Below are 18,294 nucleotides of genomic sequence, written 5' to 3'. Positions count from 1 at the left end.
ACTCTGTGTTACCATTTCAAGAAAGAATAAGAAAACTTTGAATCTAGCATTTAAAAATACCCCAAAAATGTTTCAAAATAACTATTGATATGAATTGAGCATCTGTGTAATCCCCATGGTGGCCATTTTTTATGCTAATTGCAACAGAATAAGAACTTTGATGGTGTATATCAAAGCAAGAAGATCAGAGCTACCAACAAGCACATTAAAATTAGCAGGCATTTCTTCCATCTCTTTTTAGAAACATTCTTTTGGTTACCCTTGGCCATCTGGTTTTCACCAGATGAATATACACGCTAAATTATGTCTGTTAAATTGAGAAAAAATACAAAACTTATCTAAAAAGAGCCACAGATAATTTCTGCTTTCCTTGTTGTGCCTCTGTGTTTGATGTTCCTGTTGTAGTAGACTTTATCAAGCTGTATCCTCTTTTGTTTCATAGTCACACTTTTAAATATTTGGGTTCAGATTCTTAGTAGATATGAAGTGGTGTAAGTATATTAGCTTCATTGGCACTGTCAAAATATACCAAATGAGGAGCTTGCAAAAAGATTCAGTATAGACCTGTATTATTGAGAGTTATATGAGGTCCACTTTTATAATAATATGAGGTCCAGTCAAGAGATCAGAAACACTGGACATTTATAGACGTGCTCCAGGAGGTGGTTGGGGTGGGGGAGTGCTTTAATTAGAGTGGCACCGAGACCCACTCTAATTAAGGAGCCCAAGGAAACTGATACATGTAACACTGGAGCCTTCTGGACCATGGTAATTACCACACTCCAGCAGACTCAATTAATCGAGTCTGCTCCGACACGTTGTAATTACAGCGTGTCAGAGCAGCCTCGCTGCACGTGTATAAGTACCCACTGTTATCTCAGAGATAAAGACACAAGGCCCAAAATTGTTCAGCATTTAATTAGGAGACCCTAGGTTGACTTATGTTAACAAATAGAAACTGTGAAACTCAGTGGTTCCATATGGCTTATTATGCAATATGGGTCTGAAAAAAGCAGGCCTACTCACTGCTGAATTTACATCATATCAGGACACAAATCTCAAGGCAATCACTATCTAGGACAACCACTGTCACTAGGTATTATACAGCATTACCTACTGTGTCCTAGTGTAACAATGTACACTAGGGGAATGAAGCCTGAGGAGCATAAACAACACTCAAACAATACAAGCTGAAGGAAGAAGTTCATAGAAACCAAGGGCAGATTCACCAAGGATGGAATCCCAGCTCCGTTGAAGTCAATGACACAATGTCCACTGACTTGGAAGGAACTAAGATTTCCCTCAGAGTATCTACATAACATTGTGACTCATTTAATTTTGCTTTTACAATCTTCCTATGATTAAGTTGTGAACTTTTATCTCTCTCCTAAGCTATACTCCTATTAATTGAGATGTTGGCAATTGTTTCCGGAATGTTTGCTTATTTATTGCAATATGTTCCCAGATCTCCATGATCAGGCTGTATTTCAGGAAGTTAAGTTGGTGCTGCCACCTAATAGACTGCATAATAACCTGAAGGCCTCCTTATGTAAAACTAAAACATAAAATTAGCAAGTATTCAAAACAGAGTCTATTTTAATTGCTACAGTCACTGGACTAAGTTATAGTACACAGAACAGTAGAGAGAAGAAGCCAATATTTTTCCATAAATACAAGAGACAGATGGCCGGTTGATGCTTCATTCAAGGTTGTTTTTTTTTTGGTAAGAGGGATGCTAGGTAGTCTATAAAAAAACTAGGAAGATTTTTTTGCATATCACTTACAGAAACATAATCCAGTCAGAAGGGGCCTCCTAAGTCAATGAGTTCAGTTCCCTGGAGTTACAGGCAATCATTTATTGAAGGAATCGCCAACATTACTACTTCAAACTAGTGAGACTGCAGCTGGATTGCTGCATCCAGTCCTGGGAGCCGCACTTCAACAAAGATGTGGAAAATCTTGAGAGGGTCCAGTATGATCAGAGACTTGCAAGGCAGACCATACAAGGAGAGCCTGAGGGACTTGGGCCTCTTCAGCCTAAAGAAGAGAAGGCTGAGAGAAAACTTGGTAGCAGCTTACCACTACATCAGGGGAGTATATCAAGAGCTCGGTGAACAACTGTTCACCAGGGCACCCATGGGGAAGACCAGGAATAATGGATACAAATTCCTGGAAGACCACTTCGGGCTCAATTCTAGGAAAAATTCCTTCACAGGCAGGGTGTCTAGATTGTGGAACAAACTCCCCCCAGAGATGGTGCATTCACCTACCCTGGAAATCTTCAAGAGGAGACTGGAGGGTCACCTCGCTGGAGTCACCTGACCCCCAGTTGTCTTTCCTGCCTAGTGCAGAGGGTCTGAATCCAATGATGTTAGTTTCATAGTTTCACAGTAGGTAGGGTCGGAAGGGACCTGAGCAGATCATCAAGTCCGACCCCCTGCCATGGGCAGGAAAGAATGCTGGGGTCAAACGACCCCAACTAGGTGATTATCTAGCCTCCTTTTGAAGGCCCCCAGGGTAGGAGCGAGCACCACTTCCCTTGGAAGTTGGTTCTAGATCCTAGCCGCCCTGACTGTGAAAAAGTGCTTCCTGATGTCCAGCCTGAAAATACTCTCAGTCAGTTTATGGCCGATATTCCTAGTTACTCCAGGTAGTGCTTGGGGGAACAAAGTCTCTCCTGTTCCCCTCTGGTCCCCCTTGGTAAGTTTATAGATGGCCACCAGATCCCCCCTCAGCCTTCTCTTGTGGAGGCTGAACAGGTTCAGGTCCCATAGCCTCTCCTTGTAGGGCCTGCCCTGCTGCCCCCTGATCATGTGAGTGGCCCTCCTTTGGACCCTCTCAATGGTGTCCACATCCCTCCTGAAGTGTGGCGCACAGAACTGGACACAGTACTCCAACTGCAGCCTGACCAATGTCACATAGAGGGGGAGGATCACCTCCTTGGACCTGCTTGTGATGCATCTGTGGATGCATGACAAAGTGCGGTTAGCCTTGCTGACCACGTCCTCACATTGGCGGCCCATGTTTATTTTAGAATCAGTGATGACTCCAAGATCTCTTTCTGCCACCGTACTTTCAAGAAGGGAGTTCCCCAGCCTATAGGTATGCTGCTGGTTCTTCCTCCCCAGGTGCAGTACCTTGCACTTGTCAGTATTGAAACCCATCCTGTTCTCATCTGCCCACCCCTGTGACCTGTCCAGATCTAGTTATAGCCTGTCCCTCCCTTCTAGCATGCCCACTTCTCCCCACATCTTAATGTGATCATGAACTTGAACAAGGTGCTTTTCACCCCATCGTCCAAGTCGCTGATGAAGATGGTGAACAGTGCGGGCCCGAGGACTAAGCCCTGGGAAACCTAACTGCCCATATCCCTCCAGGTCAAAAATGACCCATCCACCACCACTCTCTGGGTGTGGCCCTCCAGCCAATTTGTGACCCATCTGACTGTGTAGGCATCAACGCCACAGTCGCCTAATTTTTTGATGAGAATGGGGTGAGAGACAGTGTCGAAGGCCTTCCTAAAGTCCAGAAAGATTACATCTACTGCGACACCTGCATCCAAGGATTTTGTGACCTGGTCGTAGAAGGCCACCAGGTTGGTCTGACAGGACCTGCCTCTAATGAACCCATGTTGGTTGCCCCTAAGCATAATCTTCCCTGCTGGTCCCTCACAGATGTGTTTTTGGATAAGGGCTGGTCCCTTCTAGCCATTTCCAGTCTATGAATTTATGAACTGTCATATGAACCTACAGAGCACAATACTGAAACACCAAGAACATCCCACAACATGGGTAAAAGCAGGAGACTTAAGGCTCTACCTGCCACTCCAATGACAAATAGTTGGTTCATATATACTCAGAATATTCTAGAATGTAACATGGCACCTTGATTTTCTGGGGAAGGGAGAAAGGGAATGAAGAAGGGTGGAAGTTGCCAGTTTGAGCTAAGGGAAAAATTCCTTCCTGAGCGCAAATTTGACACTCAGTTTGACTCTACCTAAAAGAACAGAACCCTCCAGCTTGAACCTCTCTGAATTTTCTAACCACTGGCAGGAGCATCAGCACCTCACCTTTTCTGTGACCAACTTTTGAATGCTTCAGAGAAAGGTGAAAAAATTCCAGAAGCCTTATAAAGAAAAGGTATCACCTCTACCATGAGTTCTGATTCCTTTTGCCTCTAGACCAATATGGCCCAAGTGATATTACATATTCCTTCTCCCATAGAAATTATATTGTGCCATCGTAATGGCAACAAATTTAAATACTGTGCTTTCCAAGGCAATGGTTGGCTTCTGGAGAGCATATGTAGTCCGCTCCTGAATGAATGGCTTGTTCAGATCCACCAGACTGGAATTTCTTAAACAATTAATCAGAATTTTCACAAGCATTTTGACCCGTTTTTTGTCAAAGATTCACTAGACAGTGTAAGGGAATAGGGACTGGGAGACACAGCTCTGCCATTAACCTATTGGGTGATCTGAGGCAATTCAGTGAATCTCTCTGTGCCTCGGGTTCCCCTTCAATAATATGATAATGATGATACTTCCCAACTTCAGTCAAGCCAAAAATCTTTGGATGAAAGCCCTAAATAAGCACTAATGATGCTATAATTTTGGCTCACATCAGGTCAATAGGAGGTTACAAGCAATGATGGCAAGACCAGGGCTGGGCCCAAAATGAATGGAAAATACCTACCAGGCTTTGTAGTCTGCTCCGAGGAGGGTCCTCACTACCTTTCCTGTTGAATCTATGCCCCCATACTTGAAAGAATACAAAATTAACTGAACTGAGCAGAGCATGCAATGTGAGCGTGACTTTGTAACCCAGTACCACTGCCATCTCTTCTGGAAGTATTAAAGATCTAGGTCTCAACCCTAGATCTATAAAAAAGCATAGGCAGCTATTGAAATCTACAGCCTTAGTTAGGCACCTAGGTTACCTATACAGTGCATGATGAGTTAGGCTTTGAAGAATGAGATGCCCAAAAACCAGCATGCTGAGATAGGCTTGTCTTAAACCCAACCCCTGTCAAGAATTCCTGTGCCTTACTTGAGATGCAGGGAGGCTCTTGGTCCTGAATGGGATTCTCAACCATGACCCCTCACCTGGAGTTAAGTGACAAAGCTATCCCTTCATCAAAGAATACCTCCAGAAGAGATGGCAGTGACACCCAGCTTCAAAGTCACACTCAAAATGCACACTCTGCCTAGTTCAATGAATCTTGTATTCTTTCAAGCATGGGGGCATAGATACAACAGGAAAGGTAGAAAGGATCTCTCCCCCCCAGAACAGACTACACAGCTTGATGAGTATTCAGTTAATCTCTGGGAAGGTAGTACATGAGGGTTCAATCCTCTCCATCAACGGACAGGTGGGACAGCACCACCACCTGTGGCTGTAATTTAAAATATTTGCTCTGTTTTGAAAGAAAGGTTGTAGGTACCTACTTGGGGAAGAAAGCTGCTGAGCCCTGTAGGAGACATGTCAGTACTTGAGGAGTGGCAGGGCTGAAAAGATACCCAATATCCTTGGAATTTCCCTATTGGCTGGCTTTAAGTAGCTCCACACCGAGCACGCAGGCTTTAGGTAGCTCCCTAAACAGTGTACTGGTTCTATGATTAAATTCTGAGTCACTAATTCTCCCCATACACGGGGTTCTAGGTTCCATTCCAGGGCCCAGACATCCAAAGTGAAGTACTGAAACACTCAGCTTTACAATACTAAAGTCCTCATTTTTGGATCTAGTCCTTTAAAAAAGCACAAAATCTATTTACTTCAAAGTAAAAGTAGGTATATCAGAAACTGACCCTACTTGACTTGATTACTACCTAGTAGTTAGAAACATTACTAAAATCATTTGCAGGAGCAAACTGTTTCACTCTTAATAATTATGCAGATTTTCAAAAAGCAAAAAGGTAATTAGGTGCTTAATTCCCATTGAAAATCAATGAGAATTAGGCTTCAAACCACCATGTGTGGCTTTGCAGTGACTCCTTTTGAATAGTTAAGTACACAATACCAGTCATAGGTGCATTATAAAAGCAATTTAAAAGTACCAGCAAACATCAAGTTACCAGCATTCACACCATTACCCTTTAGAAAAGCCTATTATACATTATTATTAAATAACCATTGAGTTATTGTATAAAAGGGGAAAAATAAAATATTTTCTGGTCGTGTTTTAAAAAAGAGACCCTTGCTCTGTTTTGAAAAGAAGATTTGTCATGCTGACCTCGTGACATCAAGCCCAGTTTAAGAAATGCCCAAGAAAAGCAGCAGGCTCAGCTGGCTATGTGAGGCCACAGCTGTTGGAGGGCAGGCTGGACCTTGATTGACAGGGAAAACCCTGTGCAAACCTGGGGAAGGCATGCCACCAAAAGGGGCCAGCCTTAGCTTCCAGGGATATAAACCTAGGGCCTGAGCCAGAGCAGGCGGTTTGACCCTGCATGCTGAATGCTGAGGAGCTCCTGAGGGAGATACCTGCAGCAGATGGACTAGCAGGTGGCCAAGTTGTTTCCTGGAGCTGCCCAGAGGGAACTAAAGGGAGCTGAGGGACCTGTAGTGAGGTAGTGACCCATAGTTGGGTAGATGCTCTTGTTGTGTAGCAGGGGCTTTTGTTTATGTTGTGAATTAGGCTTTATACTGGAGGACCAGGCTGTGGCTACGGAGGAGGTCTGGAGGCCATGGAGGGTTGCCTGGTAGGGCACTTGGCATTAGGCAGCTTAGCTGGGGTCAAGGACCAGAAGGCTAAGGGCTGGAGAAGCAAGCAGCCTAGCTTGGGGTCAAGGACCAGAGGGTTGAGGGCGGAGACTGTAAGGGCAGCCCAGCCTGGGGTCAGGCACCCTGAGGGCCAGGGGCTCACCCAGAGCAAGGGACACAGAGACCAGGGCTGAAGGCCTGCAGCCAGAGGAAAGGGAAGCTAAAGCCAAGAGGACTGCGGCCTCTACAAGGGACAGAACAGTGTACAGAATAACATGTGAGGCATGGTGTGGCTGTAGGCATGGAAGGAGGCCATGAACTTAGCCATAAAGGTGAGTAGGACGTAAGGAACTGGTACAGAGACAGAAAGAGAGAGCACCTTGGGCTCAGCAGCCTATAAGGGCAGCCTCCCTTCATCAAGTTTTACAACAAAATGTGGCAGGCAAGGAACTGGGATGGGACCCTGGGAGGTGAGGGCAAGAGCTGGGCAGGGTTGAGGCAACCACTAAGGGACATTACGGCAACCCCTGGCACCTTATCTGTTACAATGACAAAGACTTCCTTTTGATTTCACTGGATTTGGGACAAGCTTTTTGCTCCCCTGCTATACTCGTGATCACATTTTAAGTAGTAAAGCTTAAGCAAACTAGAGATTTTGGGACAGTATCAAGTCGAACAATAAGAACTCATTACCCTTCTGGCAGTGGGGGTTCTGGCTGCCCTGCCTTGCCGCTCCCCAGCTGCGATGAAACTGCTGTTAAACCCATAGCTACTGCTCAGAGGTTCCCTCAGCAAAACCAGCATCTGGAGCAGTAGTAGACACAGCTCCGACTATGTAACCATAGTGCTTCTTCCTAAAGCAGTGGTTTCCAACTTTCTTAGACACAAAGCACCCCTCAAAAAATGCCAGCTCTTCATTTTCACTTATTTGTAGCCAAAAAAAAAAAATCTTCAGTTGAAAAGAACTCAGAAAGACCGCAACAGCTCAGAATTTTTAATACTATGGGTTTCTACATGAAAATTCTGGGTTTCTTCTAAGAATCATATTTTCACACCTAACCATGTTAACGTTGTGTAGCATGCCATGGCAGCTTCGAAAGGATCTCAAAAACACTATGACTGAGAATCACTGGCCTAACCCTAACCCTAACCCTAAAACAAAGCCTACAGCATCTCCTCAGCTCCCCAACTCAGGAGACTGAGTCAAGAGCTCAGAAATTACCAGCTGAAAGGGGAGCCTCTAGGCCATGACAACAGAACAAAGAGTTTCAGCTTTTGATGAATGAATTTGATTTATTTATTCAGATCTAAAATTATAAACAGATGCCTATTGAAGGCCATATTTGGTCTGGCTCTCTAACTAATTAAACAGTATGATGGAATCCCAGCTATACTGAAATAATCATCTCAACTAAAGCACTGCCAGACCAAGATCTACACAGACTCATTTTTATCCCCTTTTCGTTAAGGGAAACTCATCCCATAGCTCTCTGCAGAAATCACAGAATCATAGGAATTAGGATTGGAAGGGACCTTGGGAGGCCATCTAGTCCAACCCCCTACTCAAAGCAGGACCATCCCCAAGTAGATCACCCCAGCCAAGGCTTTATCTAGCTGTGTCTTAAAAACCTCCAAGGAAAGAGAGTCCACAGCCTCTCTGGGTAACCTGTTCCAGTGTTTTACTACCCTCCTAGTGAGAAAATTCTTCCTAATATCTAACCTAAACTTCCCTTGCTTCTATTTGAGACAGTTGCTCCTTGTTCTGTCATCTGTCACTACTGAGAACAGTCTAGTTGCATCCTCTTTCAAAACCCTCTTTAGGTAGTTGAAGGCCGCTATTAGATCCCCTCTCAATCCTCTCTTCTCTAGACTAAATAAGCCCAGTTCCCTCAGCCTTTCCTCATAAGTCATGTCCCCCCCCCCCTCACCATTTGTGTTGCCCTCCACTGGACTCTCTCCAATTTGTCCACATTCTTTCTAGTGCGGGCCCAAAACTGAACACAGTGGCCTCACCAGTGCTGAATAGAAGGGGATAATCACTTCCCTTGACCTGTTGCCAGCACTTCTACCAATGCAGCACAGTATGCCATTAGCCTGCTTGGCAACTAGGGCACACTGTTGGCTCATATTCAGTTTATTGTCCAGTGTAACCCCCAGATCCTTTTCTACCGAACTACTGCATAGCCAGTCAGCCCCCAGCCTGTACTGGTGTGTGGGATTGTTCTGTCCTAGGTTGAACTGCATGAGATTTCTTTTGGTCCAATCCTCCAATTTCTCTAGGTCTCTGTGACAGGGGGCATCTCTCAGGGCCAGCTCTAACGTTGGCCTGCCCACCTGTCACTATGGAGCAATACATCTCGTCTCATCTGCCATGATTTTGCTGTTCCTACAAACAGATGGTAAATATGGGAGACAGCCCATTACATTCGCCAATGCCAGGGGGCACTATCTGTGGCTCTGTTCCTGCCCTACACTGCAGCCCATGCCTTGCAGATGGCATCCAGGTTAACATTACTCCTGGTCTGAGAGCAGAGGAAACTGAGTCCAAAGTTGGGCTCCACACACACACATTCACACCACCTCCCCTATCACAGGAGGCCTCTTCCACTCCGCCCCTCACCAGGGCCACAGGCATACTGCCCATCACCAGGCCATGCTCCACTGCCCTGCTCCTCCTTGAGTGTCCCCTCTTGGGCCATCAGGCTTCGCTACACTCATACTGGCCTCACCATGCAGAGCCTTCGGTTCCCCTACTCTACATGGTCTGGCCATGCTCTTATGCCAAACCCTGGGCTAATTCTGCCCCAAGCCTCTCACCAGGCACAACTTCTCATGGGGCTGGCCCTTGTGCTGTCCTTCAAGTTTACTCCCATTCGGCCCTACTCAGCGCGCCCCTTAGGCTGTCCTTCAGGCCTACTCGCACTTCAGCCCTACTCAGCCCCCTCACACGCGCAGCCCTTCAGGCCTACTCGCACTTCAGCCCTACTCTGTGTGGGGCCTCTCAGTGCTCTCCATGCTCCCCCCTCTGGGATCTCCAGGACCTCATGTCCCTGCTAGGCTCAGGCACCTACACATGAACATACCTGGCCACACTACTCCCCCAGCTGTCTCTAAAACCCACCCAAAGGCGGGGCAGAGGTTAAGGTGCCCCTCCTCGCCTTTCACCGGGGAGGTCACTGGCCTTTCCCTGGTATTTCCTGGGGACTCCCACACCACCAGGAGCCCCACCAGCCCACCCTGCCCCAGCAGGGTGCAGTTTTAGGTCATGCCCAGGACCAGGAGCCTCCAAACCATCCCCATAAGCTCCTGCCCTTACCTCCAAGGTTGTTCGTGCTGCAGCTCAGCTAAGCAATGTTTCTGCTTCCCCTGGCAGCAGCAAGCTGCAGCCTTTATATGCCTTGTGTTCAAAATAGCTGCCCTCATCAGGTACCTGGTAGCTGCCTGCCTCTGCTCTTAGAGTGGCAAGCACCTAAAGGTGCCCTGCCACAGTCTCCCTGAGGGAACCAAACCCTACCTTCCAGCTTATCCATGACTCCTCACAGAGTGGTGTCATCTGCCAAATTGCAGAGGGTGCACTCTGTGCCAAATTCCAGGTCATTGGTGAAGATATTGAACAAAACTGGCTTCACAACTGACCCCTGGGGCACTCCACTTGATACCAGCTGCCAACTAGGCATTGAGCCATTGATTATTGCCTGCTGAGCCCGATGCTCCAGCCAGTTCCACCATATCCACTGTACAGTCTATTCATCCAGCCCATACTTCCTTAGTTTGCATGCGAGAATGTTGTGGAAGACAGTATCAAAAGCCTTGCTAAAATCAAAGTATACCACATCCACTGATCTCCCTACATGCACAAAGCCAGTCATCTCATCAGAAGGCAATCAGGTTGGTCAGGCGTGACTTGCCCTGGTGAATCCATGCTGACTGTTCCTAATCACCTTCTTCTCCTCTAAGTGCTTAGAAATGGATTCCTTGAGGATCTGCTCCATGATCTTTCCAGCAACTGAGGTGAGGCTGACCAGTCTGCAGTTCCCTGGATCCTCCTTTCTCCTTTTCTTAAATATGGGCGCTATGTTTGCCCTTTTCCAATCATCCGGGACCTGTCCCAGTTGCCATAAGTTTTCAAAGATGATGTCTGGTGGCTCTGCAATCACACCACCCTACTCCCTCAGCACCCTTGGGTGCATCCCATCCAGCCCCATGGACTTGTACATGTCCAGCTTTTCTAAATAGTCCCTAACCTGTTCTTTCACCACTGCTGGCTGTTCACCTCCTCCCCAAACCATGCTGCCAAGTGCAGTAGTCTGGGAGCTGACCTTGCCTATAAAGACCTGAGGTGAAAAAGATATTGAGTACTTTAGCCTTTTCTACATCCTCGGTCACTAAGTTGCTTCCCCCATTCAGTAAGGGACCTGCACTTTCCCTGATCCTCTTGTTACTGACTTACTGGTCTTCTGCCATACTTGCTAGTCTTCCTGCACATCAGGATGGTTTGTTTCTGCACTCTCAGTCAAGGCTTCTTTAAGCCAGCTCTCCTGGACTCCTTCCCCCGCAGACTGGCTTCCCAGAGAATCCTGCCCATGAGTTCCCTGAGTGAGTCAAAGTCTGCTTTTCTGAAGTCCAGGGTCCTTACTCTGCTGCTCTCCATCCTTCCTTTCCTTAGGATCCTGAATTCAATCATTCTGTGATCACTGCTGCCCAAGTTGCCATCTACTAGTACATTCCCCACCAATTCTTCCCTGTTTGTGAGCAGCAGGTCAAAAAGAACATGACTTCTAGTTGACCGCTCCAACATATGCACCAGAAAGTTGTTCCCAACACTCTGCTAAAATTTCCTGGATTGCCTGTGCACTGCTGTATTGCCCTCCCATCAGATGTCAGGGTGATTGAAATCCTATTCTACAATTGTCCTTTGCAATATGCCTGGATGTTTACCCAGTCAGGATCAAGGTTAGAGTAATCTCCATTGCCCTGGAGCCCTCACAAAGAAGATCCTTCCAGCTTCCTTCTTCATCAGGGTGTATTGCAACAGTCTAATCCCGAGATAATAGACCCGTGGGTTACAGTGGCCATGTCCATGCATGGCAAGAAAGGTCACAATCTCCTATCCATTTGCACTTGGTTAAAAAACGCTAACTATCCCTCTCTGAACTAGTAGGTCTCTAAAGTGACACCCTACTCTGCCTTCTACCGACCTTCAGACTAGCACAGTAACTTATCTCTCACTACTCATGGATGGCACCATGCTCACCTGAATGAGATATGCTATAATCAATTACACAAGAATGCTTCTCTGACCAAGTTAGTCTATAAAGTGCCACCCCGCCCTGCCTCCTAGGTCACTACTGTAATATGAACATCAAAGACAAACTAGGGATATAAACTTCATCCCTAGATTACAAATGCTAATACAGTGATCCTCATCCAGGGTTCCAGGACAGCCTGGGGTGCCACCAGGTCCTTTGAAGGGTGCTATGAGGTATGAGGAGATAAGCAGATAAGCCAGGCTCAAGCTTGTTTCTGCCTGGATGATCCACCACCCCTATTGCCCAGCCCCTGTGTAAGGAGGCAAGCACTGTAATATATAAATTAGTTTTTGAAATTGGGAGCCACTTAATTCACACAAGTTATGAATGGGTGCCTCAAGTCCAGTGAGGGGTACCTCCAGTCCAAAAACATTGAGAATCACTATGCTAATGATAGACATGCTCCTTGAATTAAAGGGACTGATGTTACCTCCACCATCTTCTCCAAATGCACTTCATCCCTGTAAGTCTTGCTTGCGTTGAGCTTCCACTAGCTCACTCTCATCCTTGCAACAATGACTAGATGCTGGCTGAGGTACTAAGTTGCAATGATGGGGTCACACAACATAGATGCATGCATCAGCCTAGTGAACACATACTACCCCTGATTCCTTATCCACTCTGATACTGTTTTGACACAATGGGCAAACACCTATGCTAAAGTAAAGCTGTGCCAATTTACATTAGTGACCCTATCTAGCTACCTATCTACCCACCCCCAGGGCAGCAGATATGGCCAACACCTTCATGTCTAAGCATTGACTTTGATAGTATAATTTCTAATACTTAGAAGAATATTGGTAGTTTTAATTTAATTTAAACATCTTTTCTTTTTTTTTTTAATCACAGTAGGAAAACACCAAATCTGCAAATGTCACCCCCAAATCTGCCAGTAACACAAATAAAATAGAAACCACTGCCAATCAGCTCTATTCAGTGTAATACCAGGTGCTGTTTCCAAACCATTTTTTATCTGGTCCTCCTTTTTTATGCAGCCCTAAGACACTGGATGCAAATTTTGTCATGTACAGACCTTCCCAGCTTTGTACAATGTGCTCAGCCCAACTCAATTCTGCTAAAATAACACCTGCTGAATTCAACTATACTGAGAACAAGTGGGAGCAGAACTGGCATGAGAACTAATCAGCTGCAAGGAATGTTGACTCACTTGTGCCTGTCACATACACAGATATCTCAGATGTTGAATATGCACACATGTGAAAGATTAAATCAGCATATTGTTGGCACTGGATTTAAAATTCATATACCTTGATCCAGGCAGACCCATCCCCTAAGACCAACCACGACTTCTCCATTCAATAATAGGTGAATTTTATTGCTATACAGTGATAGCAGATGAGACTAATGCAGGCAAGGCAAACAATTCCATATCTACCAGTCCTAAGGCTGTCACAGAGGGAAGCCACTACATGAGCTTCACCCTGTGGTTCTTTTTTGAATGTCAGCAGACAGCAGCCTGGAGGTTGAAGGCCAAGGCCACCCCCTGTCCCAACCCCCGTGGGGTGGGTGAGACAGGCTAGTCATGTGCCCTCTGTCCATGGTGGCCTTGGGTTCTAGGGCTGTGCAGCTTCAGTCGCCGATTCAATTCAGTGGAGATTTGGCCCAATTTGGTAGCCAAATCTCCAAATTCAAATTTAATCAGGAGACCCTTTAATCTCTCCAAATCAAATCGGAACCTTCTGAATAGATTCAGAGAGATTCGGAAAGATGTGATGATTCGGGCATAGAAACAGATTTAAATGTTCTTTCTACATACCTCAAGGTACCAGGCGGCTCGTGAATGCTGAGATGGTGGGGTGGACGGAGCGTCCCACAGGAGCGTGGCGGGGTCCCCAGCACACTTGGCAGCAGACCCAGAAGTGGACCAGAAGCACTTCTGGTCCATTTCTGGGTCCACTGGAGAGCATGCCAGGAGCCCCCCCACCCCGGCTCAGCAACCAGTGCCTCATGGATCTGAGGAACCACCCAGGGTCCCCCCATGGCTGATTACCAAGCCAGAAGGGTGCAAAGGGGCCCCCAGTGTGCTCCCCGGTAGACCTGGAAGTGGACTGGAAGTACTTCTGGTCCACTTCCAGGTTCACCGCTGAGCAGACAGGGCGGGGCCCCCCCATGCTCCTGTGGGACACTCCATCCACCCCACCATCCCAGCATTCACAAGCCGTGCCTGGTACCTTGAGGTATGTAGAAAAAACATATAAATCTGTGTCTATGGCCAAATCGCTGATTCTCTGAACCAGCATAGAATCTTCAGATTCAGATACAGCCAAATTGAATTGGGGACAGTGATCCAAATCAATGGATCAAATCACTGCCCCGATTTGGGCCAAATCTGAATCGAATACGGCCCATTTTGCACACCCCTATTGGGTTTCCCTCTGGGGGTACCCTTTGCTGCTCTGAAATCCCTCCTTCTGTATTTTTTCTCCCCTCCTGATGACTCTTCATCTCTAGACATCATTGATTGGTTTCCCTGTGGTCATCATACTGTCCATGTTCTGTTCTGTCAGCATGTTCCTTTGTTTCAACAAACCCATCACATGCACGCATCTTAATTTGGTTATTTACTGGTCTTCTATTTGAGCTGTCCACCAAAACCAGAAATCCCAAGGCCTTTGCAGCTGGGCACTGTGACCTTGCCAATGCAGCAGAGCCCCTTATCTCATGTTATGGAACAATGTGGTACATGTCATAAATTTCCCAACCTGTGTGGCCTGCTGGCTTCAGACACAGTGGGCCTTAAAGGAAACTTTGTCACCAGCAGGCTTTTAGAAACCAATTAATCCTTGCCATTGCCCTAGACCATTGTTCTAATTGATATCTACTATACCTACAAGCCGAATGCAAGCCTCTAAATATCATTTTCTAGCCATCAGTCCCCTCCTTGAAGGTCTTACACCTTCATATCATAAATGAAACAATCAAGGGAATTACCTGGAATGATTCATGAGATTGTGGACCTCCACCAGTCATCCCAGGAAAAGTCTGACAGCATTCATGATTGGGGCTCCAATAGGCTGGACGTTGTGATGAATCCCTAACCATTGTTCAAATGTCACCCATACCCATTCTGACTCAGCCTTTTGCCTCAGCATTCCCTAACCCAGCAACAGAGTCCTAGCCAATCGAGTCTTCCATATTGAAACCAAGGAATGTATGGCCCAAGATGCCTGTAGCAGGACACTAAGGTGCCTGCTACTGTGAGAGCCAGGAAGGCTCGTCAGGTGCCGGTTGCCAAGGCAACAAAAGGGGGCTAATGGGTTACACCTGCCTAGCCGGCTGAAAGAAGGGGCAGGGCCTGGCCTATATAAACCACAGGCAGGATGCCAGGTGGGGGGTTCCCTACCAGCAGCCAAGGCAGAAGGAGCTCCCTGCCAGAAAGAAAAGACAAACCGCCCTGCCAGAAAGAAAAGAGAAGCAGAGCTGGGATGCCAGAACAGAGTTGGTCACCACCGGGTGACAGAGAACCCTGGTAGGCCTGAGCGCAGTTTAACTGGAGGCTTATGTTTGCTTTGTAGCCCAGGGGCTTGTGTTTATGTTGCAGTTTGTTTGTGGTTTGGGTGAGGCTATAAGGGGATGGAGGAGGCCTCATAGGGGACTCACGGTAGAGTGAGAACCCCAGCCCCAGTGAGGGCACGGAGTTCGGGGGTACAGACCCCAGCTCCAGAGGAGAGCCCGGTGAGAGGGCAGCACTGCAGGGAAGAGCCCGGTGAGAGGGCAGCACTGCAGGGAAGTGCCCGGTGAGGGGCAGCCTTGCAGAGGGAAGTGCCCGGTGAGGGGCAGCCTTGCAGAGGGAAGTGCCCGGTGAGGGGCAGCCTTGCAGAGGGAAGTGCCCGGTGAGGGGCAGCCTTGCAGAGGGAAGTGCCCGGTGAGGGGCAGCCTTGCAGAGGGAAGTGCCCGGTGAGGGGCAGCCTTGCAGAGGGAAGTGCCCGGTGAGGGGCAGCCTTGCAGAGGGAAGTGCCCGGTGAGGGGCAGCCTTGCAGAGGGAAGTGCCCGGTGAGGGGCAGCCTTGCAGAGGGAAGTGCCCGGTGAGGGGCAGCCTTGCAGAGGGAAGTGCCCGGTGAGGGGCAGCCTTGCAGAGGGAAGTGCCCGGTGAGGGGCAGCCTTGCAGAGGGAAGTGCCCGGTGAGGGGCAGCCTTGCAGAGGGAAGAGCCCGGTGAGAGGGGAACCTTGCAGAGGGAAGAGCCCGGTGAGAGGGGAACCTTGCAGAGGGAAGAGCCCCAGGAGAGGGCAGCCTTGCAGAGGGAAGAGGCCCAGGAGAGGGGCAGCATTACGGAGAAGCCCCTGTGTGGGTGTGGAGAGCCCCAGTGAGAGGGGCAGCATTACAGAGCGGGCTAGTGAGAAGGGCGGTGTACAGAGAAGGCCCTAGTGAGAAGGGTGGCATACAGAGAAGGCCCACAAGGCTTAGAGATACAGAACACCCAGAGCCAGAGAACTGTGGCCAAGTGGAAGAGAGGTAGCCTCCCTATAAAAACACAGATCTCATCAAAGTCATGGTGGGCGAGAATAGGAGGGTACAAGTCAGAAGCTTGGCACAGTAGAGGAGGCGGCAGGGGCTAGCACGGCGACCCTGCCGTCCCTCCTGATACAATGCCTATTAAACCTTTACTCAGCATTCCAGGCAACATTCCACTCAGCAATCAACACCTGTCCAACTGTCAAGATGGATGTTTAGATCAGAGAAACATCCTACGGTCAGAATCTTTGGGGACCAGACCTATTCTTGTCAATTTTATCCCTCCTGTACAATGGGCAATGCTTTCCTCATTGTCCTAGCTGGATTGCTCATGATGGCTTGGTGCCATTGTAGCACCACCAGTGCCCCTCTGTCCTGCAGGAGGCTAGAGAAATGCCAAGAGTCAGGGCTTTCCTGAGGAAACAGCATGCCTGGTTTCCAACAGGATGCTACCATTCTACTCCTTTTTTCAGATCTTTGCACAAATTCTGGGAATTAAGAAAGCTACATTGTATTATTATTCCTACTATAAAAAGCTTAAAATAAATATCTAGCAGAAGCAAAGCAAAACAAAGCAAAAAAAATACAAACAAAAGGATTACAATAAAAACAAATGGTCAATCCAGCCTTCTCAATCTTTGGCATGGCTGAACTATTTGAGGCCCTGGAGGCAATGCTCCATATGATGCGCCAAGGCTAAGTCACTATGCCCAGCTGCTGAGCCCTTGGAATTTCTGGTTTTGATGGATGGAGCAAATTAGGAGGTTAGGTAAATAACCAAATTAAGATGAGTAACGTGATGGTTTTGTTGAAACAAAGGAATATGCTGACAGAATAGAACATGTACAGTATGATGACCACAGGGAAACCAATCAATGATACCCAGAGATGAAAAGTCATCAGAAGGGGAGAAACAATACAAAAGGAAGGATTTCAGAGTAGCAAAGGTCCCTGAGAGGGGAACCTAAGGCCACCATGGACAGAGGTCTCATTCACCCCATGGCTTGGGGCAAGCCCCGGCCCTCAACCTTCATGCTGCTGACTGCTGACATTCAATAAAGAACCACAGGGTGAAGCTCGTGTACTGACCAGACGTACCTTCCGAATGTGACAGCCTTAGGACCAGTAGGTAAAGAATCATTTGCTTTATTCTTATTTGCTATCACTGTGTGTAGCAATAAAATTTGCCTATTATCAAATGGAGAAGTCGTGGTTAGTCTGAGGGTTTGGGTCCACCTGGAACAGGGTATCTGGGTCTTCAATCCAGTGCCAACACATATAATAGATTTCAGGTGATGTTTTGAAAAGCACCTAAGTAATTTTAAGTCTAAAGGACAGAAATCTTGTGTTGCCTTAAGATGTCAAATATGAATATTTGAAAAATTACCCTTAAATCCTTTCCTCAGAAGTTACTTAGGGGGAGATGTTTTAGGGGTATTTAGACTTTCAGTATAATTTACAAAAGTGCAACCTCTGTTGAAATCAATGGCACTTAAGTGCCCAGGCACTTCTCTAAATCCCACTAAGTGCCTATCTGCATCTTTCAGTACCCAAAATACCCTTTGATCTCTAGAATCTCAAGATTAAATTAAATATAATGGGCTTTAGACTTCTTCAGGCCCTTTAGAAAGCAGTCCTTAGATGGTTCTGAAAATATTATCCTTTGGCATTCCATCACACATGTATTCAAGCCATCATAAAAACTGGTGCTTGCTAGGAATCTTGTTGGAAATCTGGTCAGAGAGGCTAAAGATGAGGTTTGATCATGGAGAATGGATTACCCTCTTAATGGCCATTTCAGGTGAGGATTATG

This window comes from Alligator sinensis, unplaced genomic scaffold (genome assembly GCF_000455745.1).
Source record: "Alligator sinensis unplaced genomic scaffold, ASM45574v1 scaffold102_1, whole genome shotgun sequence".
In the NCBI taxonomy this organism is placed as follows: Eukaryota; Metazoa; Chordata; order Crocodylia; family Alligatoridae; genus Alligator; species Alligator sinensis.
The sequence above is the reverse complement of the archived record's forward strand: the minus strand, read 5'-3'. Positions refer to the sequence as shown.